The sequence below is a fragment of the Arvicanthis niloticus genome, chromosome 10, assembly GCF_011762505.2.
Source record: "Arvicanthis niloticus isolate mArvNil1 chromosome 10, mArvNil1.pat.X, whole genome shotgun sequence".
In the NCBI taxonomy this organism is placed as follows: domain Eukaryota; kingdom Metazoa; phylum Chordata; class Mammalia; order Rodentia; family Muridae; genus Arvicanthis; species Arvicanthis niloticus.
Genome location: NC_047667.1, coordinates 57,827,037 through 57,838,745, shown reverse-complemented (window position 1 = coordinate 57,838,745; position 11,709 = coordinate 57,827,037). Strand labels below are relative to the sequence as shown.

The window sequence follows — 11,709 nt, the reverse complement described above, 5'->3', positions numbered from 1 at the left end:
GTCCAGCTCTGGTGACATTACAGGACCTGCTTTAAGGGTCAGGCTTACCATCAAGGGTAATCACCTTCATTGGTTTGGGGACAGGGGGACTATTCTGTAGCATTCTGCTGATACTTGGAGGTCGCTTTGATCATTTGTCTTAGAGATATTTATCAACCATTTCTGTCACCTCTGGAACCCAAGGTGACTGAAGAAGTAAGTCAGGTGGACAATGAAGGTTCAAGTGACAAAGGTAGAGCCAGAGGCTATGTTTCAGGGTTTCAGCAGATGTGTCCGAGGGGGCACAGTAAAGGAACAGCCATGAATATGACTGCTCCATGCCTAAGGTAAAGGTTTTTATTGTAGATATTTGTAGTCGTGAGAGAGAGAACAATGAGAGGCATCTGGAGGAGTCCAGAGCAAAGGGAAAAGGAATTAGATGGAACTCAGGGCAGAGAGAGAGAGGGAGAGAGAGAGAGAGAGAGAGAGAGAGAGAGAGAGAGAGAGAGAGAGAATAGCCAGAGATAGGAAGAATAATGAACATATATGAACATATCAGGGTCAGAGAACAGAATAGCTAGAGAGAAAGCGAATGAGAGATAAGAGATAGATAGATAGATAGATAGATAGATAGATAGATAGATAGGCAGATAAATACATATATAGATATACATAGATAGTTATAAATAGATAGATATACATAGATAGATATACATAGACACATAGATACATAAATACATAGATACATAGTATTTAGTTTCAGACCCCAGTCAAGGGACAGGTGCATATTTTACATACCAAAGCAAACCTGGCCTCCAAATTCTCCCAGCATCCCTCAGTTCCTACCTTGCATACCCTGACCCCAATGTTAAACTTTCCAGCCCAGAGACTGGGCTGCCCTTCCCCCAGAGGCTCCTCCCTATATAATCTAGACATATGGTCTCTCCTCTCCTCTCCTCTCCTCTCCTCTCCTCTCCTCTCCTCTCCTCTCCTCTCCTCTCCTCTCCTCTCCTCTCCTCTCCTCTCCTCTCCCCTCCCCTCCCCTCCCCTCCCCTCCCCTCCCCTCCCCTCTCCCCTCCCCTCTCCTCTCTTCTTCTCCTCTTCTCTCTCTGTATGCATGCCCCTTCTCTCTTTCTTTCTCCCTCCCCCATCCCCCCCTTCCCCATGTTGAATTCCCTGACCTTGGTCCTTGGGGCCAGAGAACTTGCCCACCTGAGAGCAGCTTCCCAATAAACCTGCCTTTAATATAATCTAATCTGACTTAAGTTGGCTCATTTCACCAGTGGCTGAGAAATAACCTGTCACATAGATAGATAGATAGATAGATAGATAGATAGATAGATAGATAGATAGATATAGTAAAAGAAACTTCTAGACCTGGTCTGCTAACTTGGGTGGACAGGAACTAAACAAGAATTATTGAGTTTACAGGGTAGTCTTCTTGGGAGAACCTGGCAGGTTTTTCTAGTAATTCCCTAATTTAAGAGGAGGGAGTTGTCTTCCTAGGGGAGGTCACACTATCTGATGGCATCTGCCTCTCTCTGCAAAAATGTCCAAATTTGAGTCTTTACTTATGCCTACAGAAAGCAGAACTACCCAAATCCGATATGTCCAGGACTTAGGAGGCCCCTGCCCAGTGTCCCCCTCTACCCTGTGCACAGAAGCCCTACTGTGTGCTTGGTCATAGGGAGGTTTTCCTCCATGGACACTTGGATCCATCACTGAGAGGATGGCACAGTTCAGAGCTCAGCCAGGCGACACTGCTGGAAAGGGAGCTGTGGTCCCTTCCCTCCACCTCATCTTATCTTCTCAATGCAGTGTGACTCTCTCGGTGCAGTCAGTGTCTTCCACAAAGCACGAGGTGCTTCCCTGTAGGAGGTGGCTTTGGAGATTTCCTCAGATGTGCAGAACAGACAGACAAACTGACATTTTAGAGAAAGGTCACTGCTGAGAACCTGGAGGGTAGGAACATCTGGATTCTCGATCAAAAGCCTACAGAGGTGCAGAGGCAGGGTGCATGCAGCTTCTGCATCTCCCGGTGGAGAAGGGGCTGCCAGGGGATTCTTGGAAGCTGCTGTGACTCTGACCATGGCTTGGAGAAAATAAAAATTCCTTGTGGTTTTCTGTGCATTGAGAAAGAGGGAGAGAGAGAGAGAGAGAGAGAGAGAGAGAGAGAGAGAGAGAGTATGCATGAATGTGTATGTGTGTGTATGGTGTATGCATGAGTTTGCATGTGTGTGTGTGTGTGTGTGTGTATCTATGAGTATGCATGAGTGTGCATATGTGCACTCACGAGTGTGTGTGTGTGTGTGTGTGTGTGTGTGTAGAATATGCTCACGTTGATCTTTGGTCAAAGCAAGCCCAAGCAACTTTCTAAGTTGGTCTTTCCCTGGTGTTTACCTTAGGGATGTAGGGTAACTGCCTCATCAGAAGTGCTGGCAGGGTTTTTATGAAACGAGATTAAAGAATGATGTGAAACAATGTTTCATTCCCAAATGCTCTTTAACCTCGGCAATCCTTCTAGAATGCAAACAAGGCTGCACCCAGCCACCTGCAGAGTGGAGGTGTTCTTGTATGTCCGATTGAAGAGAAAATCCCAGATTTTCACACACTGCCTGTGTGTGGATAGTTGGACACAGGAACCTCTCTTTGGCTTCCAGTTTGCAAAGTGCCTCCACGCTCAAGGACAGAGCAAGAACAAGTTGGGGGTTCTTTGGGAGCACCTGAGTACTCAGGCCCTCAGAAAGTATTACATAGCTAGAAATACTCAGTTACCCTAAAGCTCTCCTTTTTCTAGATACTTAAAACTTGATTTCTTCCTGCCATGCATAATTAGGCAGAGAAGACAACAAAGCAATACCATGACAATGTCCACTGTGATGTGTCCCCTCTCTTTTGCAGCGCTCAGCCCCAGAGAGGTCTTAAAAGCCCTGTGCTGAATGATAGGATACAGACTGTTCTCCACATTTGGGGAGCTGCTCCTCTCTCCAGCACAGCTTCCAGGCCCAGCAGGTATTTCCACTTTGTGGGGGACAGTTAGGATGCCTATAACTTAGGGTTCCATAAGATGGAGAAAGATTCATAAGAGAGGGAGAGAGAGAGAGAGAGAGAGAGAGAGAGAGAGAGAGAGAGAGAGAGAGTCATGTGAGGAGTTTAATGAGTCTTAATTGTAGAGGAAAGAGTTTGATGTATCCTTGGTTGACCTTACACTTATTTAGTCCCTACGGCTTGACCTTGCATTCTCGAATCCCCTGCCTCCACCCCACAGGCTACTAGAATACCTAGAGTGTTTTATGGGGTGTTGTTCATTGGGAGCAAGCACTCTGTCAAGAGAGCCCCACTGCCAACTGAAGAATTTTTTTTTTTCTGCTAAGTCAGTTGCTCTGAGGACAAGATGGCTCACGGTGCAGACTCCGGAGCTCGGGGAAAGTTGCCCTCTCTGGCTTGGTAGCTGTGCAACATTAGGCTCGCAGCTGAGTTCTACCGCCCAGCTTCCTCTTCTGGGAAGCGCTGTGGCAAAGATACTAGTTTGCACATGGGAACTGTCGAGAAGAGCTTCTAGGACACAGTATGCCCCTGCGAGTCCTGGCGAGGGTCGCTCACTGTTTGCTGAGTTCCTTCAGTCACCTGTCCCTCCAGCCTCAGCTTCCAGACAAACATGTTCTTACCCGAGGGAAGCCGAGCACGTGGAATGAGGAACTAGAGGTGCGGTATTTCTTTGACTGGCTTTTAAGGTCTCTGCTTATTTTTATTTCTTTGTTTTTGTGCTGGAGATTAAAGTCAGAGCCTTGGGCATGCTACTCAAGTATGTCACCACTGAGCTACAGTCTAAGCCTCTGTGTTTACTTTTAATTTTAGAGCAGGGGCTCACTGAATTTCCCAGGCTGGTGTTAGACTCACTGTGTGTAGTTCAGGAAAGCCCTCAACCTTTCTGAGCCTTCTGCCTCAGTGTCTTGAGTATACTGCTGGGATTATGTATAGGATTCTGCTACCAGGCCTCGCTGGTTGCAGTTCTTAACTGTATTTCCTCTTGTATTCCTCCGCTTCACTTTTAGAAATTATCAAATTATCTCCCTCCCTCCCTTCTTCTCTCCCTCTCTGTCTCTCTCTCTTTCTTTCTCTTTCTGTCTCTTTCTGTCTCTGTCTCTCTCTCTGTCTCTCTGTCTCTCTCTCTGTCTCTCTCTGTCTCGTCTCTCTCTGTCTCTCTCTCTCTCTGACTGTTTTGAGATAGAGCTTGCTGTATTACTCAGCTCAAATTGAATTTGCAGTTCTCTTGCCTTGGCCTCCCTGTTGCTGGAGTTACAGGTGTGTACCATCACACTTAGTTGAGCGTGATCTGATAGATACGAAAGCTGAATTTTAAAATGTAGTATAGCCATTAAAGTTACCTATTTCTTCACTATCTCTGGACTCTTTCTTTTACCTTAAAAAAAAAAAAACTTACCCTAAGAATAAATTCTTTTAGTTAAACTAGGCACTGTATTCAGGTCATCTCTGTTTCCTGGCATCCATGCTTAGCAGTGGAGTTCTGCTGTCTTGTATCCTGCTGGCAATGATCTAAGCACTGGGTGGTTGCCACAACCCCAGGAAACAGAAACATCAGTCACTGCCCTTGCTCCACACTCTATAACATCCAGGCCTAATTTTAGCAGTTGTAGAGCAAGGAAATAATTAAAGAGTAGCTTGCTTATTGCTAGGTAAGAGGACTGCATTGCATGAAGGCAACTAAGTTTAAAATATTTATTCTATTTGCTTGACTATCAATTGATTTATTTTGGACCTAAGTAATAGAGACTCAAACACACAAGATATGCTGACATCATGAGTTCACAGAAGATGAGTAATCTTCATTTCTGAACTGTAGTTTTATGAAGGTTTATAAGAAGCCACCATTCTTTAGGATATATTTAGAAATTGTTTTTAAAATGAAGAAGCTGGAAATAGAACCCCTCTGTCTACACCACCTTGTCACAGCAATAGGAAATTAGGACTCTGTGGTTTGTCCTTTTAATATCAAGAGTCTACTGGCAAAGTATGAGTCTCAACTTTCATATATGGTTTGTGGTATAAGTCTCACTAGAGTCACTCACTTATATACTTAAAAATGAAAATCTATATCTTGACAAGTCTTATTACTATTCAGAAACAAAGGGTGGTCACAAAAAGTAATTGGTTTACATATCTTATCCATTTCTGTCAGCAAATACCTAATAAGTACATTTCAAACAGAATATGACAGGGACATAGACACTGCCTCTTAGGGCAATTCATTCACTCATTCCCACTTTTAAATATTCTGCTAAGGTATTTATATATGACAGTTTGCTGAAGGGACAGTTTGACTTGACCGTTTCATGGAATGATGAGGATTTTCAGCCATAAAACAAATAGAGTGGGGTTTGCAGTACTGTGATAAGTGATATAGACTCTTCTCTTATAACTGGGAGTGACTGGGGACCCACGAGTACTGGGCAGATGTTAAGTGTTGTTCAACTGCCATTAAACATTGTTACAAACATTACTAATGTTAATGATGAGTCCTTATTGCAAGCACTCATTTTGATGTTTATTTTTCCAGTAAATAATCTAAGATGTTGGGGGCAAGGGCATGTGGCTCCCTAATTGACAAACATTAGACTTCTTTCTTGCACATTGTCTGTCTTGGAAAAAGGCCAAACGGCCAGCTGAAAGTCTCTCAAAGCACCACTGTACTTCAGACACACCATGGATGCCTCGAGGAAGTTCCAGAGCGACTGCAGCGCTTTGCTGCAAAAACATAACTCTAGCTCCCAAAATGGAGGCCACCAATACAACTGTTTCAAATACCTTGCTCTCGGCATTTGTTAGCATAAGTTTTGGCAGAATCTAGATGACCCTACTATGTTAGAAGAAGAACACTTTGCCTTGTAGCCAAGCAGAAGTACTACCATGACTCATGCAAAAGGAACATGTTATGATCAGCACAAAAATGGTTTTTCTTTGTGTGGAAATCTACAGCAAACACCCTTTTCTGGCTGTTTGGCTCCCCTGGTGTTGCAACATTTGGCCCAATTAAATACTTCTCTCTTTTCTTCTCTACCCCTTATCTCTATCACGAAGAGACAAGGCTGACTGGGTAACACAAAGACAGAGGCAATAGCCATGGCAGTAGCACAAGAAATGCCAGCACCATATGTGTCAGCAGAAACATCAGCAACCTTAGCAGTGCCTGTGTAAGCAGTGGCAGCCACCAGATAACGATGGTTGGCAACTGAAGGGTTGCTGGAGAGTTCTGAAAGCTTTCAGGCTTTAAAACCAAAGGGTCTAAGAAATTCTAGTGCTGGGAGAGCTACAGCTTTGTCACCACAGTACCAAGGCATCCAGGATATACAGCACCAGGCCTGCATGAAAGATGTAACTCCAGAGGAGCTATTCAAGTATAAGGACAGATTCAGATCCCCATAATCCACACAAAGCCAGATGCGGCCGTGCATGTTAGTAATCCCTGTGCTCAGATGGCGGAGATAGGAGATGCTTGGAGTGAACTTCATGACTAGACTAGCTGTTTGGAAAGTCATGGGTTCAATTGGGAGGTTCTGTCTCAATGAATAAGGTGGAAAGCAATTGAGAAAGGCACTCCATGTCAGTCCATGGTGAACACACACACACACAGATACACAAATACAAGTGCACATGTGTGTACATCCTCATGCATATCACACACATGACAGACAAGGAAAACAGGAATTACAAAGGCTGTCACATACCTGTTGGAACTCTTTCTCGCCTACTGGGATCCCAATCTGCATGCAACAAATGGACCAAAGGCAGTCTGATTGGTAATAGAAACATCTCGTAATATAGATTAAAATTTTATAAAAAGTTATAGTAAGTGGATGGTCAAGTTTATGAGAAGGCAAGAACATGTTTTAGGACAATCAAAATAATTTATAAACAAATAACAATAAGATAGATAGTAACTAGTTTGGAGCTAGAGTGTCCACCAAAAGCCTATCTGTTAAAGTCTTGGTTCCCTATCTTATGGTGATTTGGGGCATAGTAAATCTCCAAGGGGGATGATTCAATGGAAGGAAGTTACATCATTAGTTACATAAGCCATTGAAGAAGTTGGACCCCAAGTCATTTCCCCATCTCTGTTTATCTCTGCTTTGTGACCATTGTGGATGAGATACTTCTGTTATCACACAATCCCATCACGATGTGCTCTCATAGACTACAACAACAGAACTCAAGATGTCATAGGCTGAAACATCAGAAAATGTGGCTTAGATTTTTCAAAATCTACTTTAATAAGTGCTTTAATCTCCCTTCTAGGCCACCACCCACCAGAGGTAGTGGAAAAGAAGGATTAATAGGGCATGTATATGGAATTTTAAACAAAAGTAAGCTTCCATGTGCCATTTTTAGAGGTTTTAAATTTAGCTATTTTTTTTTTACCATGTTTCCTCCTTCAGGAAATGTTCTGTTTTTCAGTGGATTATCTCAGGTATTTTATCAGAGTGGCAGAAAGCTGACTTGTACAGAAATCCTGTGAGTTATTGCTCTGCTCAACTTGGTTGTGGTAAGAAATTTTATCTTAAAGACCTAATGACCAAGGTTTTAAATCAAGACAAAATAAGCAGACACAAAACAATGACAAACTCAGAGCTATCTCTCTCAAAAGTAATATTTATGCTCATGTGAGATTATAGATCAATTCTTTGTGTCTTTTCTTTCTTACTTTTTTCCTTCTATTTCTCTCTGTTCCTTACAACCTAGCTCAAGGATACCAAGAATAAGATATCAACATAGAAAGGGTAGTGGTCAGCAATAATCCTTACTTGTCTTGAAGAAGGCAGACTATTCTTCAGAAGACTATATTCTTGATGTAAAATATGTTATAGTTTCATAATTTTTCTTCAGTAGAAGTTATAATAAATATAACTCAGAATTATCTGCAACGATGAAATAGTGTTCAAGGAGGGCATGTGTGGAAACAGATTACCATCACACTGTTAGAAATTAGAACAAGAAATCCTTTGTAGATAGAATTACACAATTACTACAATGCCCAAGTTGCTCTAGACTTCAGATCAGATGTCTATAGGTGAATTCTGTACCAAAACATTTACACATACCATCAAGCAATGTTTGATTGATAACTATAACTTAGCCCTCAATTCAGAAATATAGTCAAGCAAGAGGCTTTTTTTTACTTAGTAACTAGTCAAAAATAGTTAGAAACTTTGTTCTGTTATGTTTGCCTCTTATTCCTTTACTATCATATCTGAATACTATCTCTCTGTCTGTCATCTATCTATCTATCTATCTATCTATCTATCTATCATCTATCTATTATCTATCTATCTATCTATCTATCTATCTATCTCTCAGTCATCTATTTATCCTGTGGAAAGGCTGAAAACAGGTGCCCAGAGAGAAAGATAGAAGAAAACATAGCTATACCAATATGTAGAACAGAGCTTTCTGTGGTTACTGTGCAAGATATAGATGAGTGAGCATTTACCCATTATCTTCCATCAGACAAAAGCTAGTGTGCTTTGAGGAAGGATGCAGTGCAAGGTGCTTTGGTAAGATGGACAGAACTGACTTGAGAAGTCTTCCTAGGCTTTAGACTAGAACATAGATTACACTGATGTAGGTGCTCCATGTCCTACACAGAGATTATTCCATATATATTTGTTGACTTTGTGGATAATTAAAATTATAAATCAATGGACAGACAAGCAGCTAAGGGATGAGATTCTGAACTGAGGTAAGAAAATAAGGAAAGGCCTTTGAGCATCTTAGGAGATCTCTGTAAAGAATCTCTACTCTCTTGGGGCTGAAATCTTCCCAGTGAGAATTTTTCTAGGTGTTTTTTTCTACAGCTGGGCTTAGAGTATACATAAAATGGAGAGAAAGAGAAAGAGAGAGAAAAAATATGAAAGAATAAAGGTCTGCTGTTCTGCTCTGCAGTAATGAGTTCTCAGGGACCACAGAGGCTACAGAGTCAAATGGATGCATTAACAGCTTTAGGTCTCATCATGAGAGCCTTGAACTTCATGTGAGCGTTGTAGCCAAAGTAGCTTCCAAAAGGTGGGGCTCGGTGACTCTTTCACCCCAACCTTGAGGAACATCAACTCCTACAGTGTACAGCTGCTGCAGCAACTGCACAGAGTTCAAGGGAGAGCAACTCACTTTAGGATCCAGGCAGGCAGAAATTCATGTTGAGTGCATGAACTTGAGGCAATTGAACTGGTTTTCAAACATTACCAGGCCCTTTGATGGACGGAGGATGAAAGTATTAGAAGGCTCAACAGCTAAGTCACCCAGCTAAGATTTAATTCATCATTCTAATGTTGTTGATTTCCCCAAAGTAATTTCTATTTGGCCTTAGGGGACCCCGAGGGACACTGTGTTTGTACTACAGCCACAGCTTTACTCCCTAATCATGTCTGGCTCACTCAGTCTTTGAGATGACTTTTGCACTGCCTAAATACCCAAAGGGAAGGCATGGAGGTCCGGAAGACATTAAACAGCCATTAGGAATCAACGCAGAGCATAGAGCAGCCATTGTACATGGTGTAAAATCCAAAGCACTTCCAAATTTATCTCACTACATTTGGGTGGTAGTGCTTTGGGCAGATACAGATGCCAAATGATGGTGGGGAGCACTTTTCTTAACAATTCTCGTTAACCTTCTCTAAGGTCACACGTGAGTATGTATTCTAAGAAAACGTGATTCGTTTGTTGGACTGAGGTGCTTGGTTTTTTCCTTTTACTTTGATTGACATTCTATTCCACACTTACTGCAGCTGACTGCACTAATGACACTGCGTCTTTTTTTTTTTTTTTTAATGAGTAAATGTTTTATCATCCTGTCACCAACAAAGGCAGACCAATGGCAAGCCCATGAGAGGTGTCCTCAGTCACTAAGGAAGTGCAAACTAAAATGACAATGTTGATGTCATCATTCAGCCTGAAGGTTGGCTACATGACCCACACAGGACAGATGTATGTTTGAGAAGGTGGGGAGTGGGAGATACACATACATGAACATAACAGCATTGAGCTACATTGAAGAGTCAAGCCTACATTTAGAGCATAAGTACATCCCACCCTTAGCATTTGGTGTCCTGATTGTTTTATTTGGAATGTTTTTGGTACTCTTCCATGCATCAGATTTCTCCTATTTTTTAGGGCTGAATAGCATTCTGATGTTTTGATATATTGTATTTATTTACTATGATGGGTAAATAAATTTTAAAAAATCCAAATTGGGTACCACATTCATCAGGTGATGAATATTTGGTTTGTCCTTGGTATTGGTCATTATGGCCCTGGTTCCTTATCCTTCTAGCCATATCTTTTGTTGTGTGACTTTCTGTCTACTTCTATCCACAGCGGTAGAGCATTTCTCCATGTTATGACTCTGAGCTTGGCCAGGCAACTTGCTGAGATGGTTTTGATGCAAACAGAAATGAATGATGCTGGTGAGTCTCTTCTGATGCCCATATTCTCTTTGCCTATTTCTAAGAAATTTTCTAAGCTCATTGGAAGTTGGAGGGGTCAGAAGGTACAAAACGTAGTCACTGATTTCAGAAAGAGTAAAATATCAAGAGCTCTGGAAGGAAGGAAGAAGGAAAGAAGGAAGAAGGAAAGATAAGGGAGGAAAGATGGATCTGTATCTGAGAGCTAAGTACTATGTCACTCTTTTGGAAACATCTGTACTTTTTAATGTGAGTACTCACGTTTATATGTATATTGTAAACCATATGTTCTAAAACTGGCTATTTTGATGTCAATAAATTAGAAGCATGTGAAGGATACTTAACAAAAATAGATACCATTATCACCATTTTAATACATAAAAATAGTTGAATGTAACTACTAAGATAATTTTTACATTCAGTTATTTATTCTGTTAAACTAAAAAAAATAGTCACAATTTTCTCTCCTTCCTATTTCCACAGTGATTCACAATGTGTTGTTTGCTGTATATGCTCTGAAGAGGTGGGATCTGTTCTACCTTTTGAATCTGGTATTTCCTGTGACTTGATTTGACTGAAATAATGATATAGAAATGGTAAAAGATCTGCCTTTTTTCTTTCTTTCTTTTTTTAAAAGTGTTTTATTTGTTTACATTCCAAATGTTGCCCCCCTTCCGGTCCCCCACTCTAAGAGTTACCCTATTCCTCCTTCCCTTTGCCTCTGAGAGGGTGCTGCCCCCACCCTCCCAACCCCCCTTCAACCCTCACCATCTCACTCACCCCCCCTTCAAACCCCCCTGCATCACCCTTCCAAGGGGTATCAAGTCTCTACAGGAGTAGGAACATCCTTTCCCACTGAGGCCAGACAAGGTAGTCCACTGTTACATATGTGCCTGTTCCTTTTTGTTCTCTTCCAACACAATTCTTTACATACATTGAAAGAACAGTTCTCAACTTCACATGAAAAAAAAAACAAACAACCCAGGATAGCTAAAACAATACTACATAATTAAAGAACTTCTGGAGGTATCATCATCCCTGATTTCAAGCTGTACTACAGAGAAATTGTAATAATAAATGCATGGTATTGGCATAAAAACAGACAGGATGATCAATGGAACTGAATTGAAGACCCAGAAATAAACCCACACACCTATAGATACTTGATTTTTGACAAAGAAACCAAAACCATAAAGTATCTTCAACAAGTGGTGCTGATCTAACAAGATGTCTGAATGTAGAAGAATGCAAGTAGATC

The 11,709-nt window shown here is 41.5% G+C and overlaps 1 long non-coding RNA gene across 1 annotated transcript; it reads left to right on the top strand.

Moving 5' to 3' along the window:
• The first annotated feature begins 3,523 nt into the window (after nucleotides 1-3,523).
• Nucleotides 3,524-11,120, top strand: LOC143443815 (uncharacterized). The gene is made up of 3 exons (XR_013113107.1): nucleotides 3,524-3,684; nucleotides 10,366-10,454; nucleotides 10,935-11,120. It is a non-coding gene; the product is annotated as an uncharacterized LOC143443815 (long non-coding RNA).
• Nucleotides 11,121-11,709: the final 589 nt, after the last annotated feature.